This window comes from Chamaea fasciata, unplaced genomic scaffold (assembly GCF_029207755.1).
Source record: "Chamaea fasciata isolate MVZ Bird 193981 ecotype frontalis unplaced genomic scaffold, bChaFas1.0.hap1 SCAF_3, whole genome shotgun sequence".
Lineage (NCBI taxonomy): Eukaryota > Metazoa > Chordata > Aves > Passeriformes > Sylviidae > Chamaea > Chamaea fasciata.
Genome location: NW_027094088.1, coordinates 78812384 through 78839186, shown reverse-complemented (window position 1 = coordinate 78839186; position 26803 = coordinate 78812384). Strand labels below are relative to the sequence as shown.

The following is a 26803-nucleotide window of genomic DNA, read 5'->3' as shown; positions in this document are numbered from 1 at the left end:
ACATCAGAGCTGCATTGCCCTGCATACACAGTCTCTGTATTCCCCAGCCGTAGCCTTGAGTAAAACAGACTGGTCACATGAGGGCTATGAGAAGGAAGCAAAGCTGTCAACTTGTCAGGGATTTTGACTGAGCAACAGCCCTCAGCAGCTGGGATGCACCTGGTAGCCCATGCAGATAATCCGGCAACCATCAGCAACAAACAGAGTGCAAAGCAGGCGTTCCACGTGTGCTTGAGAAACATATAAACATGATCCATAAAAAGTCCTATTCCTAACAGTGATGTATCTGAGCTGGGCTCTGTCGTGTCAGAAAGTTTATAGAGAAGAGTCAGCTCAGCTAAGGGGGGCAGTGCTATCATAAAGAACAGCAGAATCGCAGCAGGTAAGTAACTTCTTGCATTATCTGATGGTGGTGGGAATATTTATTTGACCAACCCCAGCTGGATATGATAGTAAAAATAAGTCAGAGTTTGGGGAAGTTCTTTGGGGAAAAGAGTAACACAATGATTTTATTCATAAGGATTTTATCAACAATAGCTATTGCCTACAGACAACTTTAAACATGAGTTGCTTTGAGTGCTGACTGTGAAACTGATTTTGCTTTTCACCACTTAAGCCACACTTTTTTTCTTTTCTGTGTAATTTCTATGTGTTCATATTTTGAATCACAACAGAACACTATTATTTGTTTGATGTCTCCACAAATGTTGCTTATTAAGCTGAGAAGACTTCCAAGGTTTTAAGATAATGTTTCAGTTATTTCTTATCTAGAAATATGAAAATTATTTATGTGTATTTCTTTGTAGTTTGTCAGAATAATACTAAATCACAAGATAATAAAAGCAGGGGAAATGATCCAGTCACTGTACAATAAGGGACTAAATTGCATACTTCAGTGCACTCCTGTTTTAGCAGAGAAATTCTGAGTGTGTTCAGATATACTCAGTGCCATACTGGACTCACCCAATACATACAAAATCATGAAATAGCTTTGATAAGAAATTTGAATTAATTCTTGTTAACTTGGAGTTTAAATATTGACTGGATAGTCATAAGCAAAGGGGGACATCCTGTTCTGTTCACTTTATTGTGAGTAAAAAAGATCCCATAATTAATCTTATGTGGCATCTAAATAAGTACTTAGTTCTCTGTCAAGAATAGTCCATGTTTTGTGTTTGATCACAGTTTAATCAACACTGGGTCTTTTATCCAGTCCAGACAGGAGCCCACAACTCCTATGCCAATAGTGAGTATACCATTGAAAATCAAAATTAGAGGTACATTTTATAGAGTTCTGAAGCCCCTTAACCACATTTACATTTTTTTAAACATCTTCTTGCAAATACATATGCTAGGAAAACATATAATGGTTCATCAACTTTCCATCTCTTCTAGGAAACCCTCTAAAACAGCCAGCAGAAGTGAACACAACTTCTTCAGTCAACATGCAGCATCTTCATGCACCATCTCTGGGTGATCTGAGCCCTCTGCCCTTTGAAAGAAGAGGAGTCCTCAGGCAGTGCACAGTGCCACAGTGCCTGGCAAAAAGGCGCTGCAGCACCAGCGCCCCAGGGAAGCTGGGCTGAGGCAGGGTGTGACAGACGCCTTGCAGAAACCACATCTCAAGAAGGTGAGATTCTGGGGAGTTGACCCTGGTATGCTGTAGAGCACAGTACCAACCAGACTGGCTCAAATCAAGTCCAGAGCCTGTGACAAATGTCAGCCTTGGTGGAGCATTGGTTGGGATAAATCACATTAAGCTAAAGCACTAACCAAAGCAGATTCCATCCAAGCTCTGAGCAGTAAATGAACTGCATGTGCAAGAATGAGCTACCAAGGTTGGGGAGGTGCTACAAGACAGCATCCTGCTAAATATGCCTGCCAAATAACCCAGGGAGAGTGATGGTGTAAGTGGGACATTTGCAGAACACTTACCAGTGCCACTGAGAGAGATGGAAAGAACACACCTCGAGTAAGGCACACACGGAAGATAATACATGATTATTTTGAGCACTCTACAAATAAACAAGTCAGAAACAGACTTTGCCCCAGCACAGCAGCAGAGCCAGAAGACACTGTGCCCGTAGCATGCAACAGGCATTAACACTTTGTCTGCTGGATGTGAGTGGGCTGGTGCTCTGTGCTCTGGGCCGTGCTCCCAGACTGGCCTTTGCTGCTGAGCTGACACTGCAGTTGCTGTGGTTGGAGCGAGACATCACTGACAGCACCAGGGAGCACATCACAGCTCCAGGGTGTCTGAGGCTGCAGTACTGTAGACAGCTCGTCTAGTCTGTTAGTTTGCTGTTGTTCTCTCGTCCTTCTTACATGCAGACAAGGAAGGACCAGAGAACAACAGCAAACTAATGACCAATTGACTCCTTCTTGCTGAGGAGTATGATTATGTCAAGTTCTGAATTTCAGTAGGTTTATTAGGACAACATCTTTAAAAAGGGTGGCTCTGCTTTTCCCTGCAGAAATAGCATTTGTTTATACCTCAGGGTCCTACTAATGGCCACGGACCACCCACGAAAAACATAAGCCTGAGAATATTTCTGAGAAGCTCAAACATTAAATTACACATTATTTACACTAGTATTTTTGGTATCATCTTTCAACTGTTAAGTGCAGAAGTTAATCCAAACAAAATGAGGATGCTGTTTTGTTAATTTGCTTACGAGAAGTAATTGCAGTGCTATGGATTACTGGTCACTGACAACACAACAGATCATCATTTCAGACGGAATTATCTCCTTAGGAAGGTAACAGAGTGTCATGCAGAGCTCAGAAAGAGGCAGCTTTGAGAAAAGGACTATAGTGAGTCTGGTGAGTCTCTCTTACAGCATCTCATCGTAGCCAGCACAAGGTGCTTCAGAGAGAGCAGCAAGAGCCCTTAAAATGGGTTTTGAATCCTTCTAGTGCTGAACAAGAATCTGTTTTAGCACAGGCAAGAGTGGTTCTGTAGACACCTGTTTCTGAGCAGCCAGCCACCACATAAAGATGGACAAGTGGGTGGGAGCAGCCACCTGCCAGTACAAAACGGCGCCTCTGAAACCTGCTTGAACAATATTTGTCTATTCCCTCCTAGATTAGCAACCTCCTGCTGCCCTGGGATTAACCTGACTGACCAGCACTGCTTCTATTAGCTAGAAAACTGCAAAACAGCTCAGATTTGCCCCCAGCTAGGATTTTATAGGATATGCAGAAAAGTCTCAAGAGGTTCTCAATCTCCACTAGGTCATGGCTATTAGAATTACTCAGAAGAAGTGAGATTCATTTCACTTCACTGTACATATCTAAACGTTAATCATCTTTATCTAAGCAAGTCACCCTGGGCTCCCTTCTGACTCGGTGCAGAGAAATGGGCCCCTCCAATAGGCAGCTCATTTCATCTTCCCATAGAGGATGCCTAAGATGGATGAGATGAGTTGCCTTCTGGAGGTGTCTATTTCTCTCCATTAGCTATACAGAGAGCCTGAGGTGATGCGCTTGCATTCTGATGATTAATTCACAATGTCAGAAGCTAAAGGCAGATGAATCCCACGTGCAGTGCATCAGGATTTGAGCAGCCAGCCCTGCAGACAGAAGGGATGGAGTTACAGAGCACACTGTTGATAGCCGCTCTGGTGGCTCCTTCTAGGGCTGCAGAGATTACCTGGTGACATGTCCAATGACCACCCAGGAAAAAAATAGCAACCTCAATGGAAAGAATGGATCAGGAATGGAGAAGGGCAATACATTAAAGAAAGACAAAAAGAAATGTATGGAGATAGCAACCAGCCCACAATTCCCTGATGGCTGTTTCCTGCCCAAAACATCATGGCTCAGCATGACCAGTTATATCTGAATGACCCAGAACTGAAGTAAGGCAGACTGGTTAGCCCACAAGATGGTCTCACACTTTCAAATATTTGCACTTTTCCTGGTACATCCACAGTTCCGCCATGATGGAAATTTGGTAGACCTGAATGCATATGAAATCTTGTCTGAAAGGCACGTTCCTTTCCATGGCAAGACATTTGCAATATCTGAAAGGAAGCAACTCAGCAGGCTCTACTTCATCTACCTACAAATATGCCCAGGAAATCACTGGTCAGGTTGGAGGAATATTGCTGAGATGCAGTAAGGGATAATCCAGTTACGGTGATTCCTCCCCACCACGCAAGCTGAGTACTTGTCCCCAGTACTACTTTGTGGAAATTGAAGAGTCCTCTTATCACCACTCAGAGCTGGGCAGATAAGGCACAAAACTCTGGAGTACCAGCCTGATACCATAATTACTGACTAATGCTGCCTCTGTAGCCTATCACAAGAACAGTTTTTGGCAGTCATTTCAGCTCCTTTCACAGTCACATGAATTTAATTTAATTAGTTTTTAAAATCTAAAGAATAATGGGATTTAATTGACTTAATGTGAAACTTTCTGGGCTGTCATGCCACCGAGGCTCCGATCAACTTGAAATCATTCAGCTGTGAGTGACTGATGTTTGTGCCTTTCATTGAGAACACTTCGCCTCAGTTAAAATCCTTCCTTCTGTGCTTAATTTTGCATAATATTGCTTTTATTTTTCAGTCTGTGTTTTCATTGTCTGGTACCCTGGGTGAAGGGCTCTCCATGTGGGATTGATACAGCCACCTCTGCCCCTGTAAGTTGGTTTTACCTGTAGCTGCAGTATGTTAGGGGAAGACAGGTGAGATGTAGAGTCGCTGCCTGGGACACACATCAGAATGGAGCAGACAGCAAGTTGTTTTATACAACCATGAACATATCTAAATAAATTCTAATCATGATGATGGCCCTGCTGAAGATTATGGCCCTGTCATGGCTGACATATGAACACATCCTTACCATCCTCCTCTAATGCCCATACAGAAGTAAGAAATGTCAGAAACTCTATTGAAAGTCCAAGACAGAATTTTTATTCAGCACTGATGATCATAAAAAATGCTTGGGAATCTCATTCCTTTGTTGTTCAAAATTTGAGAAGCATAATGGCACATCATTAATGAGATCCAGAGATTGCTTTCTATGTATGCCATCTTCCACTCTCAGATCATGGAGCTCTCCAGCAATCTTGAACAAACTTCACCAGAAAGCACCAGGACAGATCTCTTTAATTTTTCTGTCTCTTTGGTAAAGTGAGAGAGACAGGAACAGAGAGTTCATGAACAGATTTTTAAACCAACAGTCTACATTAAAACACAAGTTTCTAAAGCTGTGCATAACAATACCATTTCTGATTAGTGAAACCTCATTAGAACAAAGCAGAGGTTCTTTTACTTCCATTCTCCACTTTTTGTTTTCCTTGCATCCCATGCATCCTTCCTTGCTTCCAAAAGCAGAAGCCTTTTAAGACTCTCCCGTGGGATTTTTATCCATATTATTTGGTATGTGGGGAAGCTTCTATCCTACCTATCTTGGTAGAAAATACAGCATCAAAGTTGCATTTGACAAAGTTAACATTACCAGTAGAAATTATGTCATTCTCAGAGGGAATCCCTATTTGATTTTTAGTCATCGATGGCCTCTAAACCCTCTCTATGGTACTTCCATAGGGTATCTATCACTGTACAGTGCATACATTGCAAAACTGAGCGACTCCACTCCCGTGTGTTCAGACAGCGTGGACGCAACGTTACAATCCCAAAACACGCTCGCAAGCCCACATGGTTCTCACTCCAGCCCCGCCTGCTCCAGGAGCGCTTCTCCGGCATCGGCCAGCACCGGGTGATCAGGAACGGACCGCGAAGAGCGGGCAAGCCCCGGGCTGGCTCACCCGGTTCCCAGACAGTCCCCGCATCAGGGACAAGCCCTCAGAAGCGCTCTGCCCGCCGACACACCTCTCTCCGTGCGGCTTCCCGCACCAGGGCGGCCTGAGCTCCAGCCGGGAGCGGGCTGATCCAGCGCCGCAGCTGGGCTCCAGGCAGGGCGGCAGCTGCAGCCGCCCCACTCCCCGACAGGGCAACGCCAGCGCCTCCGGCACGGGCCCAGCAGCAGCCGCGGTGCCCGAGCGGCGGCAGCAGCCGGCCGGGGAGGAGGAGTGCCCGCGGCTCGGCCAGAGCGGCGCAGCCGGGCCGGGGCAGGGTCCGCCCGCTCCGCACGCCGCTGTGCCCGGCGGTGCCCGGCGGAGGTGCTCCCCGCTGGGCGCGGCGGGGCGGAGCCGTGTTGCCGTCGCCGCGGAGCGGACCGGAGCCGCTGCCTCCTCAACCTTAGCTTCAACCTCATCATCCCCCTCCCCTCCCTTCCCTTCCCCTCCCCTGGGCGCGACCCCGCCGGCTCCCCCCGCCCAGGGGGGCGGGAAAGCAGCGGGCGCTGCCCGCGGTCGCGGCGCGCCCCGAAGTGGCTCCGCACGGCGTTTCCCCCCACCCCGCCCGTTGCCGCCGATAAATCCCAGTGCCGGAGGGCAGCGAGGCACTTGGCGGCTGCCGCGCTGCGGGGAGGCGGCGGAGCTCGGCTCCCTCCCCGCAGCGGAGACCCCCGGCAGGGGCAACAGGAGGCACAGCCGCCGGAGCTCAGGTGAGCGCCCGGGGCTGGGGGCGGCGGGAGGAGGAACGGGTCCGTGTGGGGGTCGCGGGGAGCTGCGGGAGTGTGCGGGGCGCCTCGTCTGGCATCCCCCGCTGCTGCCTCGAGGGGACCCGGCTGCGAGGGGGAACCCCACTAGCACAGCGGCGGGCGGGCAGCAGGATGCTGCCTTGTGGCTTCTCTGTGAACCGTGAAGTTTTCCTTCGTGAGCTTTGAGGTGGGGTCCCGGAGGGCTCCCCGAGGGCTGCGGGGCTCTGCCGAGGGCTGTAGTACCGGGGGAAGCTCGGGGAGGGGGTGAGCGGCGGGCGTATCCCACCCAGCGCGGCTTCCCCGCAGCGCCCGGTGCTCCTGTGGTCCCGGTAAGCAGCGTGCGCTCTGCGGTTGTCCGCGCATCCCCAGTCTCCATTCGTGCTGCTGTGAGGTCCTCTCTAAAGCACCTCTCAATAGGTAAAAAGGTCAGTGCTCACCCCTTGCTTTCTCAGCTCTGAGTGGGGGCTGAATAGTGAAATTATGCACAGGATGTGAAAATAGTTATTCTCAGTGCTGTACGAGGTAGACTGTATTAATTGCTTCAGGAATGGACCTCCGGGGGCATGAAATGCAGGTGTTGAACTGTCCATCTACCGGATAGTCCTTGTTACTCAAAACGAGCAGCAGGTGGAATGGGGATGTTCATTTGGCTACAGGCTGTACGGTCCTTCAGTACCTAGAGAGATGGAGAGTAGAGAAGAGGGCTAGTTCATTTTATTGTTTGTAACCAACCTTACACTTCAAGTTTGGGTCCATGGCAACTAAATAACTTGCTATTAACAGGATAAGGCATTTAATCTGAGTTTAGTTATTTCCTGGTGGCTCGAAATGTTACAGAAAAAAAGTCTGAAATGTTCAGTTTTAAAGGATTGGAATTGCCATGAGATTGTACATTCAAAAAACTGGGGCTCTAAGTCGAAAAAAGAAAGAAAAAATAAAAAAACTCCACCAAATCTGCACCTCTAATGATGCACTTCTTTCCAATAGAGAGACATGTAAAAATAGCACCAACCCGGCAAAGTGCTTGTTAAATTCGAGTGAGGGCTTACATGCCATGAGCTTCAGTGGAATTACTCAGAAGCTGAAGGCAAAGCTGAAGGCAAATGTGCTTCTGTGATTCCCCAAACCAGGGTTTAAGTACTGTTCATTGAAGTATTCAGTCGCATGAATCACAGTCATTCAAAAGTTCAAGGCAGACCAAATCAGGGAAAACGTGGACTGAACAGCATGGTCAGCCTCTCTGCACAAGAGCTAGGTAATCACCAGCCCTGTGGGTTTTTCCCGGGGTTTTTTAGGAGGTCTCTTAAGTGTGGAGTGAGTTGTGCTTGACCGTCTTGAAACATGGATTGCAATCTCCTAAGAGCCAGTAGCCCTCCATGATCACGGATTGGCTTCAGCCTACCTTTGCATTTCAGTCATCTCTCAAACTTTGGGACTTGGAAGGGCACCTTTCATGGGATCTGCCCAATTTTAAAAATACAAGCGTACAGAAAATCTCTTCTTTGTTAAAATTGTGATCTCTAGTTCATTTATAAGCACCAAAAGCATACATTATCAGGCACCAGATGCATAGATAAATTTCAGGAACCAGAGTACTTGCCAGCATGAAAAAAGGACAATATTATATAATTAAGGTGTCCAAAGATTAGCATTCACTTCTAAATAGCTTGATTCCTCTGCAAGGTACTCTTGGATTCCTATGAAATTAGAGAAAATTGTGCTTAACTGTCCCCTATTTTTCCTCTATTGACAAAGTCCTGTGCATGCTGAAATAATCTGTATCCTTGGGTATCTTCCCATTCTTTTCAGGATGCAGATAAACATGCCTGTCTTAAGAGCTTTAATAAAGTTAAAATGTATATTTGCTTGAACTGTTATTTAACAACTTCAGGAGTGTATAGACAGAGGTAGTTTTGGTTTTGCTGTTCTGAGCTTTAACCTGTTGCTGTTGATGATGTGCCTTTGTTGTTGTTAGGGGCGGTTTTTGGAGTTCTTTTCTTTTTCTGTGAAACCTTCCAGTTTCACCAAGTGACCACCTAAAGACAGTGGATGTCAGCTTTAAAATTCATGTTTCCCTAGTCCTGGTATTTCTGCTGAAATCCTGGTGCCCCTTGCTGGCAATTGCGTTAGTAAGTGAAGAGGAAACTGGCAGCAGCCCATTTTCTGACTGAGGGGTTTGGATTTAGCATAACCTCCCTGTAAGAATATGTTTAAGAGGTAAGGATCTCTTCCAGGACACAAAGGAAACAGTCTCATATATTAAAGAGGGAGGGGGAAAAAAATCTCAAGGCAAACAGCAAAAAAAGTCTTAAATCAGTTGAAAGCTATTTGGAGAGTCATTGGTCAAACACATGGAGCACATCAGGAGAAAGAAAAAGGTCACCAGGCCAAAGTCATCTCCCTCTAATTACATTAAGTCTGTCAAACTAATCCCTGGCACAACTCGACTGAAAGTATTTCTCTGTGTCTCCTTTGTAAAGTGACTACTGTATTAAAAAGGCAAGCACATATTTCTCTACGTGCTCATGTAAATATGTCTGTTTATGAACAGCCCTCTCAACAGCATTTGGCCTGTGTAAAATGAAACACTTGCCCAAGATTTTACTTCTGCAAACAGCTGGTCAACTAGCCCTTCTAAACCTTTTTACACTGGTAATTTTGTGCTTTTGACAGTCCTGGCAGTAACAAATGTGAGGTCTGCGAAGGTCACTGTGATGGGAAGTTCAGCAGGTGCTGATGAGGTCAGAATTTGAATGTGGCTGAGGTGAAGTAGAGATTTGATCTGCAGAAGTGAGTTCAGGAAGGCCAGGTAGGGAGCATCATGCTGAGCTGGGAATAATCTGCTGTACAAATGTAGTATGGGAAGCAGCTTGCCTGGTGCCTGTGAAAAAAAAAAAAAAAAGGCAGTTCTGAGAGAAAGCCAGACCTTTCACAGTGCTGCAAAAGGGGGATTGTGCCCTACAAAATATGTGATGGGATTTGGTCCCACAGTTCTGTGTTGGTGGGTCTTGGCTGAAGGAGTCTGCCACTTGGGACAGCTGTGAACTACCTGGTAAGGGTGTAGGGAAGGGCTTAAAAATATGGTCTGAGGGAGATTAGTCAGGCTCTTTAACTTCAAGAGTCAACTGAAGCAGGACATGCTTGTAGGCTCCAGATTTATAAGTCTGCTCTGAAAGAAAGGGCCCTACCTGCTCTCTGTGCAGCCAGTATGGACTCAAGCCCCCCTGTAACTGTGGTGTTGGACTGCTGAGAAACTTCCCATAGGGAAGCAGCAGTTGTACTCCTATCCAGTCAAGGAAATACCCTGGAAGAGTCACAGGGTATATCCTTAGATATCCTGGACTTGGCAATGGGAGCTTTTGTAACAGGGAGTTATTCCTACAAAAGGATATTTTTCTTTAGTCCCACGGACAGCAAAGTCATTTTGGGCAAAACAGTTTGGGGCCTCTAAATTATTTAGAAACCAAATAAGCAATCTCATCAGCCCCAACATCTAACTCTGCTCACATGGAACTACCTTTTACCTTACTGTTTCTGCATATCCAGAATGCGAACAAGAAGTCAAAATGCTGAAAATAAGGCCACCCTATTGAAGGTAAGGCTTAATCTTACACCTAGCAGTTGCCAAGGCTGTGGCTGCTGCATGGGGCTCTCTAAATGCCATTTTTCCCTGTGTTATCTTTGCTGGCTGGATCCTTTTGCCCATCTGGCAGTGTCTTGGTAATACACAGTCTGCCTGCTCTCCCTGGACCTGCAGGAAAATGCCTCACCACATGACTGCTGGGGGCAGGGGACACGTACCCTCCTTCCTCTGCTCTGGACCCCATCCACATTGCCAGAGTTTTCTTCTCCATCATCTATAAGCACTCATTGCTGGGCACTTCCCTTCCCAAAGGGCCTGTGGGATGTGGGGTACAGCTTCTTCCTGCTCAGTCCCAATTTTTAAAGAAAGATACAAAGGGACATCTCTTTTGGGAGCAGACAAATCAAGTGTTTGTCTGTTGCAGAAGCTCAAAACGAAATTGCCTTTAAGGGTCACCGATGTTCTCCCAGAGGTCTGTCTGGGATCCTAAAAATGGAATTTTTGGTAGCACCCAAACCATCATGCAGTCTCTACGGTACTGTCAAAATATACACAGTGGTAACATATCAGCAGCTCATCAAATACAATTTAAAATGTTTGAGGGGCATCATATTGCTAGTCCCCAGCACTGTTACTTGGTTGCTACCACTGGAAACCCTGCTCCTTTATGCTTCTGACCAAATGCCATGGTTTCAGCCTGGCAGGGAACAGGCTGCACCAAGACCTTTAGCACCGCACTTGCAGAATTATCCCTTTTTCCCTGCAAGACTTTCCAAGTTCAGATATCCTGGAGGAATATCATGCTGACAGCTTCTAATTATGCTACTGGTTGATTTACCAATTCATGCTCTTTTAAGAGCTAGAAGTCAAGGAAGGCCAGGAAAAATCCTTTTCCTGAGCCCACATTTCACTTGAATTGTCATCTCTTTGGTAGAGCCTTTCAGAGGAGGGGAGTAACTCACATCCAGCTCTCCAGGATGGACAGCCCCCAGTCCCAGCATGGACAACCGGAGCCCTTGGCTGTTTCCTGTCCCTCCAGACACCCTCTTTTTGCCTCTGGGTGTTTTTGCAGCTACCTGTGCTGTGGCAGTATCTCACAATTTTTGACTTTCAGTCCAGGGCCTAAATACACTGACTAGCTCCAGATCCACCTCTTTTTTTTAACCAGTTTGGAAAGATTTTGGTTTATACTTATAGCATAAGCATCACAAAAAGGCAAGGTAGTTATAGACCTACATTTATTTACTTTGAGATTAACGTGTTCCTCCCTACAAGCTAAATTAGACAGATATTCCTATTAAGGTTTTAGTGGTTCTGGTTCATTTTTTTTGTTTCTTTTTATAATCAAGCAGGCCAGGCTAGGCTATCTGCTACCCCAGACAGCAACTGCTACCTGCCCTGCTGTTATGCTCTTTTGTCCTTTTTTTCCTTTTTTTTTTTAAATACTCATTACAAATACTCATATAAATATCCAATTCAAACTATGATAAGGGCATTCAGATGAGGTCCCACACAGCAAAATGCTCTCTTGAACTGCGTCCCATGGGCTGGACCCTGTGCTACTTCTGTCTTCCAATGTCTTTCCTGTAGGAGACAAATTTGAAGCCAAGCATAGAAACTGAAAAGCACCACTCAAAAAGATTTATGATCCTGTTTCATTAGGGATGCATATGTGGAATTATTCCCTGCCTGAAAGCACTGACTCAGAGCTCACATGTAAATTGCCAGGATAATTCCACTATTCCGTGTTTCACAGAATTGAATGTTCCGTGCCTTGCTGCAAGTGTTTTGTTGATGAAAATCTTTCCATTTTCTCGTAGAGAGAGTTTTGTAGACTGTTGAGCTGTAAGTATGTTGTCCTGACGTACGAACACACAATGACTGCCAGTCAAATTAATGTCTTAATTTTAAACTGGACAGCTTCCTATCAACATTACTGTTCTTGCAGTAATGCTTTTGAGTAGTAGCATTTCCCATATGTGTGAAGTTCTGCATGAGGGGAAATAATTGGAAGTTAGCAAAGCTGTATCCAAGTTGTCTTACCTTCATATCCCAAAATATCCAAAGGTGCAAAACCTAAGTTGGCTGCCAAGCATGACCCTGTCATGGGTGTGGGTGATCATAATACACAGGCATGATTCACATGTTTCTACAGCAAATAACTTGATTTTGATCTATTTACAATGACATTTCATTAAAGGACATTAAAACAAAGTGCTTTTTAAACTGCTGAAATAGGTTAGTAGTTAGCATCCAGTTTGGAAGGTGAGTGAGCTCTGAAATGAGTTACAAGCAGGCACCTGCATGTTTTGTTTATTAGATGTTTTCCAACTGATTCTGCCAGACTTGTTAGGATCAGATCAGTCTGACCAGAGTGAAGTGGTTCAGCTGGGTACAAGCTGCACCCAGCTCTGACACAGTTTGCTGTGTTAGCTGTCGCTTGCTCAGGTGGTTTTCCACACAATTCATGGTTCCCTGAGTTGTGACAGTCAAGTATGCACTTTTCTCTTCCTGGTGAGACTAATGCCTTTCTAGCTGTTATTTTTCATATGCTAGCTGTTATTTTCATATTTTTCATATGCCAGCATAAAGCAGGCAAGTGGTCTTGCAGAGTGGTAAATATTTGATAAAACTGCTTTGCATGGTGTGAGTGTGGACTTCACAGTGTGAAGACAGCTAAAAATCAAATTATGCTGTGCATTATCTTCTTGAATTGAGAGCCCAGATTATCACTGGTTTTGTTCACTGGACTGAAACAAAGATCTGAAATTCCTGAATAATTGGACAAATTATACATTTGGGGCCGGTATGAATAGGAACACTCACCTGAGTTACAATTGAACTTTCCTCCTCTTTGTGTATATGAGCCTTTCTCTGGTCTGCTTTTCACACAGCACCTATTGCTGAGCCTTAGGAGAGCTTTCAGGGATATTAAAACACACAGTGTTCCTCTGAAAAACAGCAATCATCTTGTCCATGTTGGAATTCCTCCCGTGGTTCCTCACAACACTCACCCGCTGGACACAAGAAAGGGCTGGGGGAGGTCTCATTAGCTATTTGAGGCTTTTGCTATTAGGGAGCCTCTGGTCTCCTTTTTTGGGTATTTTCCAGTTGTCAGGTGTGGACACAGAAGAAAAAGCCTCCCTCTTACAGGGGAGAACAAAACAAACCAAAAGAAGATAGTAAGAAATAGTAATAAGCTCTTGTTATAGTATGAGAAATAGCAGTTATCTAAGATCCTTACAATTTGTGCTTGAAAACTTTCTGTGATGGGACTGTGCTACCTGACTGAGCCTCTGAGGGGTCCAAAATGCTGTTTGGGCATAACAGTAGAGGCTCAGTCCTAGTTGCTCCTACTTGTGGAGAAGTCTGAAACAAGAAAGCAGGGATATTCCTTTGCAGAATTTTTGTTATTACTATTGTTCAAGAAGTGAAATGAGCCCTGCATTTAACCTCTCAGTTATGTTGATCTCTGTCCTGAGGAGTTACAATTAAACATACATACTAAACTGCCAGAAGTAAATGCATATACAAAAGTAAAGCTTGCTTGTTTCCCAGGTATTTGATAATGGAAATGTTTGCAGACGCTTCACAAAGAAAAAAAAAAAAAAACACACACACACAAAAAGAAAAAAGGAGAGTACTTTTCATATTTCATAGAGGAGGAAAAAACATATAAAGAAAACTAGATACACTAGAGGCTTAAGCACGGCTTGCTTTAAGGCAAGTTTGATATGTGGGTGGGTGGTAAGTATACTGGGATTTACTGGTGGAGGTATTTGTAACTGTTTTCACTTGCTGTCAAAAAGCACAGCATGGATGTTTGGAAACTTACAATCCTGCAGTTTCTGCTAACTGTTCCTGTTAATAAGTGCTAGCAGAGAACCTTGCCCAATGCTGATGAGGAGCAGCCAGAAGAACAAGTGAGAACATCCTGGACAAGCCTCAGGGACATCCAGGCTCAGGGAGAGAGATGAGCTTGAGGCTCATGCTAAGGCATCACTTTGCATTACCAGGAAAGCTTAAATCTAGGGTATGGCAGGTCCAGACACCAGGGCCAGGGGAGTAAGTAGGGACTTGGCGCAGTCACAGCAGTGTATTGGAATAAAAAAAAAAAATCCTCCCAATTTTCTTGAGTCCCTGCTATCTCTACAAATTCACTGCACATGCTTTGGGGTTTTGTCCATGTCTCTTAGGTACTGTGATGTCCACTGGAGCCAATAGAGGTCTGGGAACTGCTGAGCATGTAAATGAATTTTTAATATATAATCAGATAGGGAAGAAAATGTTACTTAAATGTCTTCCACAACATATTAAAACATGTAACTTTTTTTAAGCTCATTTCCTCTATTCTTTGGTTGTGGAGGAAATTTTCTAAGGTAAAGTATCCTGGCTCCTTCATAGTTTGGGAATTCAGAAGGTGTGACTAGATCCAAGTGTGGGCTCTTCCACAAGCTATTCATATGTGAAGGAGCTTTTGCATATCCTGCATATGAGATCCAGGGTGTCACACTTAAAATGATCCTGTAGCTTTTCCTCATGGACAGAGTGAGCTGGCATTCATCACCATCTGCTGGCCACACTCATCACCATTCAGTAAGGCTTGTGACCAGGGGACAAGTATCTCACTGATCCTGTCTGTATTCACCCTGGCCATCCCTTGCTAGTCATTCTGCTTGGGCATCAGAGAAGGAATGGGAAAAAATTACAGATGGAAAGGGTGGTTCCAGAGCAGCCAAACTCAAATGATGGAGAGAACTCCGAGTTTGCCACCCTAACTAAAGCAGTTTCCTGCAAGTGAATGACATTGAGTTGCATCCATCTCCCATGCTTTCCAAGTGCTCCAGGTGTGACCAGCTCCTGTGCCACTGATCAGCCCTGTACAGGAATGTTCCTTTAAATACACATAGGCATGTTCCTTAAAATGCTCATGGCTCTCCCTGATGTGCAGCTGTATCCTGGGACATCCAGCACCGCTGCCAGAAGCAAGGAGTAGAGCTGTTACCACACAGGCTTTGAAGCTTGAACTTAGAATGGAAAATGTAAAAGTAGGTTAAAAATGCAGAGGCTAGCATTTGTCTCATCTTGTGGTTTAATTTTTACAGCACAGCTTAATTTGATCTTCTCTTTTTCATGTATAGCACATTCTAGTCAGCCATTTAATAAGAAATTCAACTAACATTAAGAGCCACATATAGTCCTTATTTACTGATAGATTTATAGCCCAGAACCTTGCAGACAGCACTCTGTGAGCTGTGTGATGATTTTAATGTGCGGGCAGCATGTTCATGGATAAAATTTCCATTATTTCATCACCAAGCTATTGCTTTCTAACCAGGGACACAATGGGCATTATTCAAGGGGAAGGGGGGGGGGGGGGGGGGGAAGATATCTTTCTTTCAGGAATTATATTTTGGATGCATGTAATATCTCTCTTCTCTGTGTGTTTTAATCATGAGATTGATGATACCATGGTTTATTTTCAGAGAAATGCTTTTTTCTCTGGAACTGGCTCATAAAATAATGTTTTTTAAATGTTGTCTTCAGCAGGAAAGCATGGTAATTTTAGTTTTAGTGTTTTAGGCAGAAAAAAATCAACATCTTAATGGAACTTTTAATGTAACAGCCTTTAAACAATTTCACTATCCAGTACAGCAGTACCAACACTGATCTAATTCTGGGCCATTTTAGATAGTGTACTTTTAAGCTGGTCCATGAGGCATGAAATCCTGCATGTGTGGTTCAAACTGTGTGCACTAAAACGCTGAGCAATTCTGCATAATCGTGAAAATGATTCTGAAAATCAACCAATCTGAATTTTCACTTATGCTAGAATGGTTTTTGGCAGATAAAGGGCAAGGGTGGGGAGAGGGAATAAAAGGATGCTACAGGGTTGAAAGGAGATTGAAGTACACGTGGGTAAAAGTAGACCTTGGGCAGCGGTTACCAGCCAGATGATGGTAAGAAAATCATCAGCAGGTTATGTCCACTGATAATTGCCACACCCTGGCCATCTAGCCATGCATAAAATGATGGAGTTAAACTACCAAAAATTCCTTGGTGGTTTCTTGCATTCCTACACTGAAGAGTCAATGCACAGAGATCTGAGTAGTCATTGGAGAGATCTAGATAGTCAGTTCTTGCAGAATCGATGTTGCCTTCTGAAATGTCCCTGAACAACTGACTATTAATAGGTCTAAAAATGGTGTCTCTTTACCTAATACCATCAGTCCCTCAAAATTTGTATTCAATTTCTATTACAAGCCTGTCAGATGTGCTAAAAAATAGTGCCCCAAATTGCTGATTTTGTCAGCTTATTTAGGCATAAATTTCCCTTGAAGCCATTTCCAGCACACTTTCTATCCTTCATATTCAATTTGGGCAGATTTGTTGATGCATCACCTACTTCCAGTTAGCCTCCAGTGTTAACCTTTTTGTGCCAGGTTTATCCCTGGTTGCATTGTCCTTTGCACTGAATTCCCTCATGGATGTGGATGTAGCCAGCACCTTTGGAAAGAACTAGAATGCCTCTGATTATGTAGAGATCTCTACACCTTCAACTGTAGACTCTTTTTTAAAATCAGTGTCATCCAGATAAAGAAAACTACTTCCTCTGACTCAAAAAGACCTTGCATTTTTCTAACATTGTGTTCTAAACATAACACAGCTAACAAGAAAACCATGACTTGTGGTTTGATGGGGGATCAAAAGTGGGCTCTGTTCTTTTAATGGCCCCTGCAAACTCTGTTAATGTCGTCAGAAGTGAGATATATTTAACATCAGGTTTTTTGGTTTGTTGTTGTTTTTAATGGCTGTTACTCCAATTACTAGAAAATATTGCTATTGTATATACTGCTTCTGGGACTACAAAAAGAAAAGGATGTGGGTTTGATTGAAGGAGAAATCCTGCTGGTGTACTTCAGTTGGACCAACCCTCTGGTTCTTCTATTCTTGAGGTTTCCCAATGCATTTTCCAGGATGCTCAGGTAGCTAGCAGGGAGCTCAGTTCTGATTTTCTTCAGCCTTTCCAGAATTCTGACTCTGGTGAGACTTTCAACCACCCCAGTATTCCTTAAATGTTGTTTTGGGGTTTTTTTTCTATTTCCCCTAGTCCTGTGATACCTGGTCACTATTGCAGGCAAGCAGCAACACTGCTCATCCCCAGGGGGAGGAAACTGGTCCTGACAGCCCAGCCATGGTGAGAAGACACACGACTGGCATTCTGTCTGAAAATTGCTCATCCAGTTTCTCTCTCGTTCTTTGCCACATAGTCAGGGAATATACACACTACCACAAAGAAGCACTCAGGAATGGGTTAAAAATTCAGTGAGACTATTGCTGTAACACTTCAGAGCTGCTGTAGTTGTGTAGATGATGTGCTGATGCCCTTCATTTCTAGCCGATGCTTTCTCTTGAAATACAAGGTGATGTTTCTCTAGATGAGCAGTCTCAGATGACCAAGCACATGCATCTCTCTTGGACTTCACTAGCCTAAGACACTTAAGGGATGCAGTCAACTGCTTTCTTTTAGTCTGGGAGCCAGGACCAAACAGAAACGTGGATAGAAGCCACATGAAGCTGGAGGGACTGCACATTGCCCCTGTCATGAACTAATGACAGTGAGACAGGAGGGGAGAGAAATTTCCTGCTAGCAAGCAGAGCCCTCATTTTTAGCCCAATGCATGTCCCCAAAGCCTTACACAGGAGTGTGGGGATAGGATCCCTTGCTCCCTGTCCCAGCAGTGAATAGCCAAACCAGCAACCACTATTACACACCCTGTTTCTTGGATGCTTGCCTTCTTCTACCTGCATAAATGAGCTGTTAAAGACTCTGTAGAATGTTTTTACATGTTCTTCTGATTTAAGGGCATCAATTTTGGCCACTGTTGCTTAGGTATGTTGGTTTTGCTATTTCCCAGCAGAAATTAGGCAGAGGACCCGGGATTCAGATGTTTGAGATTAATGGGATTGCTCAGGTATCGAAGCAGTGACAAAATAGAAAGTTATTCCTAGTAGAAAACGTAATTAGTCCCTTTCAGATCTTCAGTTTGACAGTAACACTAACATCAATTATTCTCTGTTGGGAATATTCCATTTTAACAAGGTTCTCTGTAATATCATCCTTTCTCAGTAGTAATCGGAAGAAAGAAGGCCTTTTCAAATCATTGTCTTGCTACCTTGAGATTTTTAGCATTTAAGCCTCCCACTTATCAGCTGATGCCTTGCATTGACTTCAGCACCTGAACAATTCCAATACTCTCAAGTGTCTGGAAATGAACTCTTTTTTTCCTCCCTCTTTTTTTTCTGGAAAGAGTCTGCAGAGAAAATCAGCAGTGTTTCCAAGCTAAAAGGTATTGTCGAAAGTAAAGTTAAAATCCTCAAGGTGAAGAAAATATGTCAAAATAATCTGGCAAAGCTATGAGCCTGGGTCTCAGGGAGAAAAGGTAGCTCTACTGTGTTGGTTTTAGCTTCATGATGAAGCTCTGGGTCTCAACTCTGTTCCCGCAGGTCGCAGCAGTTCTTTCAAGCAGAGCATGCCTTCCGCAGCTTCTTCCAAAGGTATTAAATTATCAAACTTTGAATTCCTCAGGTGCAAAATACGCTTTTTTAAGAGTGGTGCTGCTGCCCTAGTACAGAAACTCTTGGGGAGTTTCACAGAGCCTGGTGCGGCTTGTGCTGTTTGGTTTTCTCAGGCCAAGGAGATCCTTCCTCCAAGCCAGCATTCCTGATGAAACCTCACAGCCTTATGCTCAAATCACACTTTCACTTAGTTTCTAACCTTGGTGCTCCCTCTACCATTTCACCATCTCTGATCCGAAAATCCCATCTCCAGTTTAGCATCATGTATTTGAGACTGTTGAAACATGCTTAAGGAGATTTAAATGCACAGCTGTGTGACTCAATCCCCTAGATAGGTTTTATAATCAGCCTTTATGCATAGCTCCAAGTTATTTTGAATAGAGGACAGCTGAAAATAACCAGAAAAAAAATTAAAGAAATTTTAAATGATCTCTTTTCCCACACCTCCAGATTGAGATACTCTGTGGTTAAATATCTCAGAATAAAGCTGTTCTAAATTAAATACCAGCTTTGGTGCTATATAGGATGAAGCCGGCAATAAAATGTACCTAATATCCCATCAAGATGTTGAAGGCTTAATCCAGAGCACAGTGGGAGTGGTGTGCACTGCTGCCAACACACCTGGCCACAGTAGCTGTCTCACAGAGTGCTGTACCCTGATGAGGCCCATTTCTGCCTACCTGGAATTGCCGTTCAGATGTCCAGGGCAGATTGCCAGCTCCTTGCCCAAATGACACCTTGGGAGGTGGTGGGACAACATTAAATCGCTGCTGTGACTCAGACAAAGAGTAGTGAGGGCATGATGAAATCAGTGAAGGGTCTGGAGCAAGAGTCTTGTGAAGGGTCTTACACGGAGCAGTTGAAAGATCTGGGGGTGTTTAGCCGGAGAAAAATGGAGGCTCAGGGGAGACCTTATCATTCTGTACAACTAACTACCTGAAACGAGGGGAATGTTGGTCCCTTCTCCCAAGTAATAAACTAGAGAACAAGAGGAAAGTGCCTCACATTTCATCAGGAGAGGTTTAGATTGGATACTGGGGACAATTTCTTCACTGAAAGGGTTGTAAAGCATTGGAATGGGCTGCCCAGGGAAACTGTAGACTTGCTGTCCCTTGAAATGCTTAAAAGACATTTAGATGTGGCACTTAGGGACATGGTTGAGTGTTGGACTTGGCACTGCTGGGTTAATGGTTGAAATGGATGACTTTAAAGGGCTTTTCCATTTTCCAAGGGCTAAACCATTCCGTGATTTCCTGACTGCCACAACTGGACAACATCCCGCTTCAGTCCATGGCACCTCCAGAAGGGTTGCAAAGTTGGGTGTTCTTTAAGGGCTCCCAAAAAACCTTTGGGTTCAGCAGGGAAGCTGTTCTGCCTCTGGAAAAGCAGAGTGCTCCTGAAGAGATGTTTGCTCCTGGCTGCTATAGTGTGGAGGCAGTCCAGTTGTTGTAGGGCCTTAGATGAAAATGAAAAGGCATATTTGAATCCAGTTGTGCTGAATACTTTAATTTGATAATCTGAAATATTTATAATGATTCTATTGAAACCCTCATTTTAGTTGATGGGGTTGTTCTTGCAAATTGTTAACAATTACTGGTCACCTTTGAGATGGAAACATCTTAGGATTTGTTGTAAAAGCTTTTTTAAAGCAATTCATGTCTTATTTACTCTGTCACCAAATCATTGCATGTGCTAATGCACTGGGAATGTCAAGCTGTGCTGATAAGAACAGTTTTCCTTCTATTTGTTGTTAGTCCTATGTAAATATTATTAAGGCAAAAAGTGTCTGAGGGGTGCCTGATCACATGCATTAAATTGCCTCCCTTTTTGCCTCCTAAGGCAAACACACCCAGAACTGCAAAGTCTCTGGGAAAGACCCAGGGCTTAGGGGCAGCATTTTACCTCCTAGTCCCTGAGGCCACATCCGTGCTGGTTCTATGCAGGAAATCATGGAGGGTGATTCACTGGGAACTAAATATGTGTCTCATCTTCAGCATGGCAACAGATCCAGCACCTGCCTCTGGAAGTACTGTTACATTTCACATTAGGCTTGTGCTGAAGGCATTCTGAATTTAGGTTTGCAGCAAGACTCCAGCAAACATAGAGTCTTGGGAAAACTGGGATTGAAAGATTTGGGAGTGATTATTCCAAAATTTGTGTGAAAATTGAAATTTTTCCACTATCTGCTAAGAACTTTGTGTTAGTCTTATGAAAGAAAGGTATGGAGTGATATCAAGGGCACGTGTCTGTGTATCTAGAGAACATGAGCCAACATGAGAGCAAGGCTTCCATGTAGCACAGGGGAGAGTAAGAAGGGCACACTGAAGACATCCAAGATGCAGGGGAGGACAGTCTTTGAACACAACTATGTCTTTAGGATAAACTTTGAAATTTGCTAATTATTCTCTAAAACACCACAGGGAACTTGCAGTATTCAGTGGGATTCTGGCTGGGCATGAGGCATCCAAAAAGGTAACTTCATCCATCTGCTGGAGGCTTCAGTGTGTCAGAGACTAGGCACACAAAAGGGTGGCTTGATCCCAGACTACCTAGCAAGCAGTCTTCTGAGATACTCTCACCATACAGACAGAGTCATTTAGGCAGTGGTCTAGGCATGCTGATGTCCCCTACAAACCAGACTGGTTTTGATTAAGTACCCAAAAGTGGTTTCAGATGCCTGATATAAGACCTTTTCAGATGAGGAGCCTAGTGTGACTTGGTCAAACCACTCCATCACTGCACCATATAATTTGAAGCGTATAATTTGACACCGTGTAATCCATCAGAGTTCATCTATCTCAACTAAAAATGACTTTTGTACATGAATATATGAAACGCTAATGCTGTCCCATTTTCCAGTTCTCATAAATTAAATGTGTTCAGTCGAAGACTGAGAATATATAAGTGAAAGGATCAACTCTCTGCCCTTTTACACTGGCAAAAGGTTGTAGCAGACTACAATTAAAAGTAGTCATAACTTGTGCCACAAAAGAACCTTGGGTGAACACAATTAGAGAAATGATGGTACTGCAGATTGACAGTAAAGTGTCAATAACTTGAAGTGAGAGTGGCTGCTGTTGTTGCTATTTTTTTTTCAAGCTACTCTAGCATCCTGTGCCAAATAATCTCAACAGCTTCCAGCTATGAGGAAATACATAGGCAAAATTTACTGCTGTAAGCATATATTCAAGAGGAGGCTGGAGTAATTCGCTGCTAATCACTGTGCTGTCAGCACACTGTTGAGTTGTGAGTGTTTACTGGATGATGAATATAGTGTTAAAAAAAACCCCCACTGTTTTTCTGTTTACATGGTCTTTTTTTATACTAGTTTCACCATCTTAAAAAAATGTCAGATACAGTTGCCTCACATTGGTTTCAGCAGAGAGATCAACTGGAATAACCTGTCAATATAATAATGCTCACAAAGATGCAGGGATGAAGATAAGACAAACCATAGTAAGATTGGTAGTATAGCAGCATCATTAACCTTTTTTTTCTTTCCAGCACTAAATTTTCCACAGACAAAAGCGTTAGTAATTTTAACTTTGATTGAGAACTGCTATTATCCACTCACAGCATGTGGGAGCAAACAGGCACTTGGATAAATCACAAAAAAGAAAACCACTTAGCATGCTGCTTCCCTCAACGACACCTTTTTGTGAAGGTGCAAGGCTGAGTGCTGCAGTGAGAGCATGTGCGAAGACAGAAGCAAGGCTGCAACAGGCCCCTGAAGCATGCTCAAGGTCAGCCCCTCTCAAAGAAGACCAGAAAGTCACATTTGACTTGAGGTATTCTGATGTGTTTAAAAAATTTAAGTAATTAAATAATTCAGTGAATGAAAGCCATCAGGATTCTAATGCGGTGTTAATGGGATCTTTCAGAAATCATGAAGATGAGTTTCATGAGTGACATAACTGGAGCCATTAGCAATCATGCATTAAAGGCGAGTGCCTGCACCTTCTCAGTGCAGAGGAGCATGAGGAGCAGCACAAGCATTCCTGTTTGCAACCACTGCAGAGAAACACCTACAAATAACTTCTGAACTGCCTCACTTTCCTCCTGCAGGCCCTCAGCCCTGGGGTGTGTTTGTCACCTTTCAGCAACAGATGAAGCAGACAGTGACTCCATGCATGAGTATGCAGGAGGTCATCTTCTCTACAACCAGTGCTGCTCCAGCAGATTGCTGGGTGAGAAGCAAATCCAACTGATTTGAAACATGGAGTACTTTGCACATGGTCATTGAGAAGAGCACAACTTGCTGGACAGTCTCCACAGAACTTCAACGCTCTTTTGTCATGGCATTTCCTACCAAGTGTGCCAACTGTGTCGGCGTGACAAAGAACAACTAGTCGTAAGGGCTACAGCTGCTCCTTTGACATTGTTGGGACAGCCTCCAGAATAAACTTTCAGCTCCTACTGGCTTTTACTGGATGTATCTTTGATGCCAACGCCTCTGCAAAGGAACAGAATCAGAGGATGTTTGGAACTTTATCTGCGCTGTGTAGAATCCAGCAATAGATTATTCTAATACAAAGGTCTAATCAAGTTAATAGAGCATATAAAACTGTCTACTATGTTTCATCGTATTTAATTTGCTGCAACAACCTGGAGATGTCCAGGTTTCAGCCTCCCTTTTGCAGCCATCAGGTGCTCTGAGAAATGCTGGGCCAGCTGAGGAGTCTCTGTGTCACTAGAACCTCTGCATCAATGGGCAGTGCGGTGCTTCCAGAGCATTTCACTGCTTTTCATTTTCCATTATGGTCCCAAGTGAAGAAGTGGCCTTACCACTGTGGGGAGAGCCACAAGGGGTGACCTATGGCCTGGTCATCCCCACAAAGAGTGGGCATGCAAGAGGGAATACCCAGCCTTTGGCCACCCACAGATAGAACCTTTTCTGGGACATGAGCTTTGGAGTTGCTCAGGCTGCACAGGAGTTTGGTGCGTCTTGCCAGGAATTTAACCAGAGTTATCTCCTGTTGTGTTTTGTGGTTTGTGAGGAATATGATGCACTACCCCAGCAGCCTGTCCTGCTGCCTGTGCCCTGTAATAGTGCTTAGCCATAGAGCAGTGACTCACTGGTGACCCCCAGCCCACAGGATGGTGGGACCTAGCTTCTCACAGGAGCTAGGGCATTACAGGATGCAGTCTGTGTCTCTCAGCGTTTGGTCAGATGGGCTCACATGCCACAGCAGGTGGCTGTAGCCAAACAGGCATGTTGGGATGTAGGGAACAGACATATGTAGCTGAAGCTTACCTAAGAAAAGCCAGTTACTTTAGATGATGCCCAGATGAGGTGTGGTACTGATTCTGCTGTCATTAATTTAATATTATTCATTCTTATCTAAAAAAACTTTCCTAGGTAGACATGGATTTTTAATTTAAACTAGAAGAAGCTGAGATGGCTTCTTCCCTCTTGTATTTTCTTGTAATAAGTGCAGCAGTGGTTGTAATCATGAAATCATGTAGATTGGACTTTCAGAGGTCATCTAGTCCAACATCCTTCTGTAATGTAAAAGACAGGTTAGTCACATCCAAGTGTGTTGTGCCTTGTGAAGGATCACATGAAATGATTTTTCAAGAGACTAAAGGTCTTTTGGGAAGGGGCAGCTGAGACATTACCCATCTCCTCAGAGGGTGAGTGTGTTGATCTGCTGCAGAGTAGGAAGGCTCTGCAGCAGGATCTGGAGAGGCTGGATCAATAGGCTAAATTCAATTATATGACATTCAACAAGGCCAAGTGCCAGGTTCTGCCATTCAGCCACAACAACCCCATGCAGTGCTAGAGGCTGGGGGAAGAATGGCTGGAAAGCTGCCCAGCAGAAAAGGACCTTGGGGTGCTGGTCAATAGCAGCTGAACATGAGCCACTGTGTGCCCAGGTGGTCAAGAAAGCAAATGGCATCTGGCCTGGATCACCAGTAGTGTGGCCAGCAGGACCAGAACAGTGCTGTCCCCCTGCAGTCGGTACTGGTGAGGTCACATCTCGTCTGCTGTGCCCAGTTCTGGGCCCCTCACTTTAAAAGGGACATATTGATACTGGAGCAAGCTGGTGAAGGGTCGAGTCCTGTGAGGAGCAGCTGAGGGAGTGGGGTTGTTCAGCTTGGAGAAAAGGAGGCTTGGGGGTGACCTTGTCACTCTCTACAGCTGCCTGAAAAGAGGTTGTAGCCAGGTGGATCATGGCTTCTTTTCCTAGGGAGTCCACAACAGGACAAGAGGATATAATCTCAAGCTGTTCCAGGAGTGGTTCAGACTGGACATTAGAAAGAATTTCTTCACAGAAAGGGTTGTCAGCTTTGGAATAGGCTGCCCAGGAAAGTGGTGGAATCATTGTCTCTGAACTGCTTAAGGAAAGACTGGACATGGACACTTAGTTCCATGGTCTAGTTGACATGGTGGTGTCCAGTCAAAAGTTGGACTTGATTTCAAAGGTCTTTTCTAACCTAATTATTTTGTGATTCAATGCCACCAAGGATGCTGCAGCTGGAGACAGAGGATAATAGGGCACAACCACTACATCTCAGAGTCTGCCTCTGAACCTCCTGTCTCCTTCCTCAGCGTGTGCAGGTGGTGCAGGGCCAGAACCAACCTCCCAGCAGAAAGTGCCTTGGACTCACTGGTGAAGTCCTCAGCAGGACACGACAAACAGAATGCCCTGAGCTCTGGGGCAGGTGTGCTGATAGGATGTTCCAGCAGGCGTAGAGCACTCCTGGAAAGGCCAGTCAGGATTCCACATTCGTTTGGATATATTCTGTTTTGGTGACTTCTGAATTCTAAATTCTGTATCATAAGTGGTACCATATAAACCCAGAAATAAACCCAGATAGCAGTGACACAGAATCACAGCAGCTCCTTTCCTTAACCCAAAGTCTGCTCTGTTTCATTGGTACAATGGCCTACAGAATCTGCTATGTGAAGGAAGAATATTTACCTTGCACAAGTTTTGACAGAGATTTTTTTTTTTCATCTGGTAGGAACCATCTTGTTCAGAATCTAACTCTGTCCAGTTAATGTCACCCAGGTTGGTATATGTTTGCTTTAGAGACATAGAAGTGTTGCCTAGTGAGCAATGTGCACATTTAACAAAGCGGGAGGGGTGTTGGGCCTGGCAGCCTGTTCAAAAAGGATTAGCGTTGTTGTCTGTGTGGCTGCTGCCCAGCATCTCTCACTGCAAGTAATGCTGGGCTGGGTATCAGCTGCAAAGTTAACAGGATCTAGGAAGTGAGACAGTGACTCTTCCCACGTGGAATGAGGAAGCCTCAAATGCCATGTAAGTGTTGTTCCAGCCCTTTCTGGCATGAACAGAGAACATGCAATGTCAGCTCCTTTCCTCTTGTTACCTGGGAGGGCAGATGAGTCAGCACAGCTGTGGCATTCATGATTAGAATTCAAATTCTCAAACTGATGAGGATCTTCAGGTTCATGGACTTTCATTAAGTATTTAAGGAATAACATACTGGTTGTACAATTTCACAGTAATTGTGTATGTGCAAAACATACACAATGCACACATTTTTAGTGCCTGTATGAGTTAGAGAATGTATGCTGCTTTAATTTTATAGAACTGATGATTTTTAAAACACTTTGCTGTATTCACCTTTGATCCCACAATAATTGAATCTACCCAAGCTTCCTGATGCAGATGTTTGGTAAAGCAAAAGAGACAAACATCTTCTGTCCCCTCATCTTCCCCTTCATTTCTGAGGCAGAGTGAATTGAGGCTTTGCTTATGCTGCTGATTAAAGTACTCTGGTTTAATCCAGAAATTAATATTATTCTTAGTGAGAAGAAATACATTTGAAATGCACACAGTAGGTGTGAAATATATTATGCCCTGAAAATCAGTCTTCTACCAATATGAGAAGCACCTGGGGGAGCATTGAGGGGGAATTCTGGTTGCATCTTTTTTCCCATGACCCTGTCCTTGTTAACATAGTATTAATATCTCTTAATTGTTATGAGTATGAACTGCTGCAGCAAAATCCAACCAAGGGCAGGACAAATTGTCACATAAGCATTTTTGGGGTTAAAAGGGCTATGATGTGCTAGTCATCATAGGATGCTATTAGCATGAACCACCGTTCTCTGTATTCAG

At 44.1% G+C, this 26803-nt stretch overlaps 1 protein-coding gene across 2 annotated transcripts in view; it reads left to right on the top strand.

The window, feature by feature from the left end:
- Positions 1–6433: 6433 nt before the first annotated feature.
- The window catches only part of HTR1E (5-hydroxytryptamine receptor 1E), a 34141-nt gene continuing 13771 nt past the window's right edge, over positions 6434–26803 (top strand). The window contains exons 1-4 of one of the 2 annotated variants that reach the window (XR_010720078.1): positions 6434–6514; positions 10097–10145; positions 22218–22501; positions 22595–24449. The gene's annotated coding sequence lies outside the window, so the exon portion shown is untranslated. Of the gene's footprint in view, positions 6515–10096; positions 10146–22217; positions 22502–22594; positions 24450–26803 lie in introns of those variants that run through there. The other variant, XM_066179588.1, reaches the window with a different exon arrangement.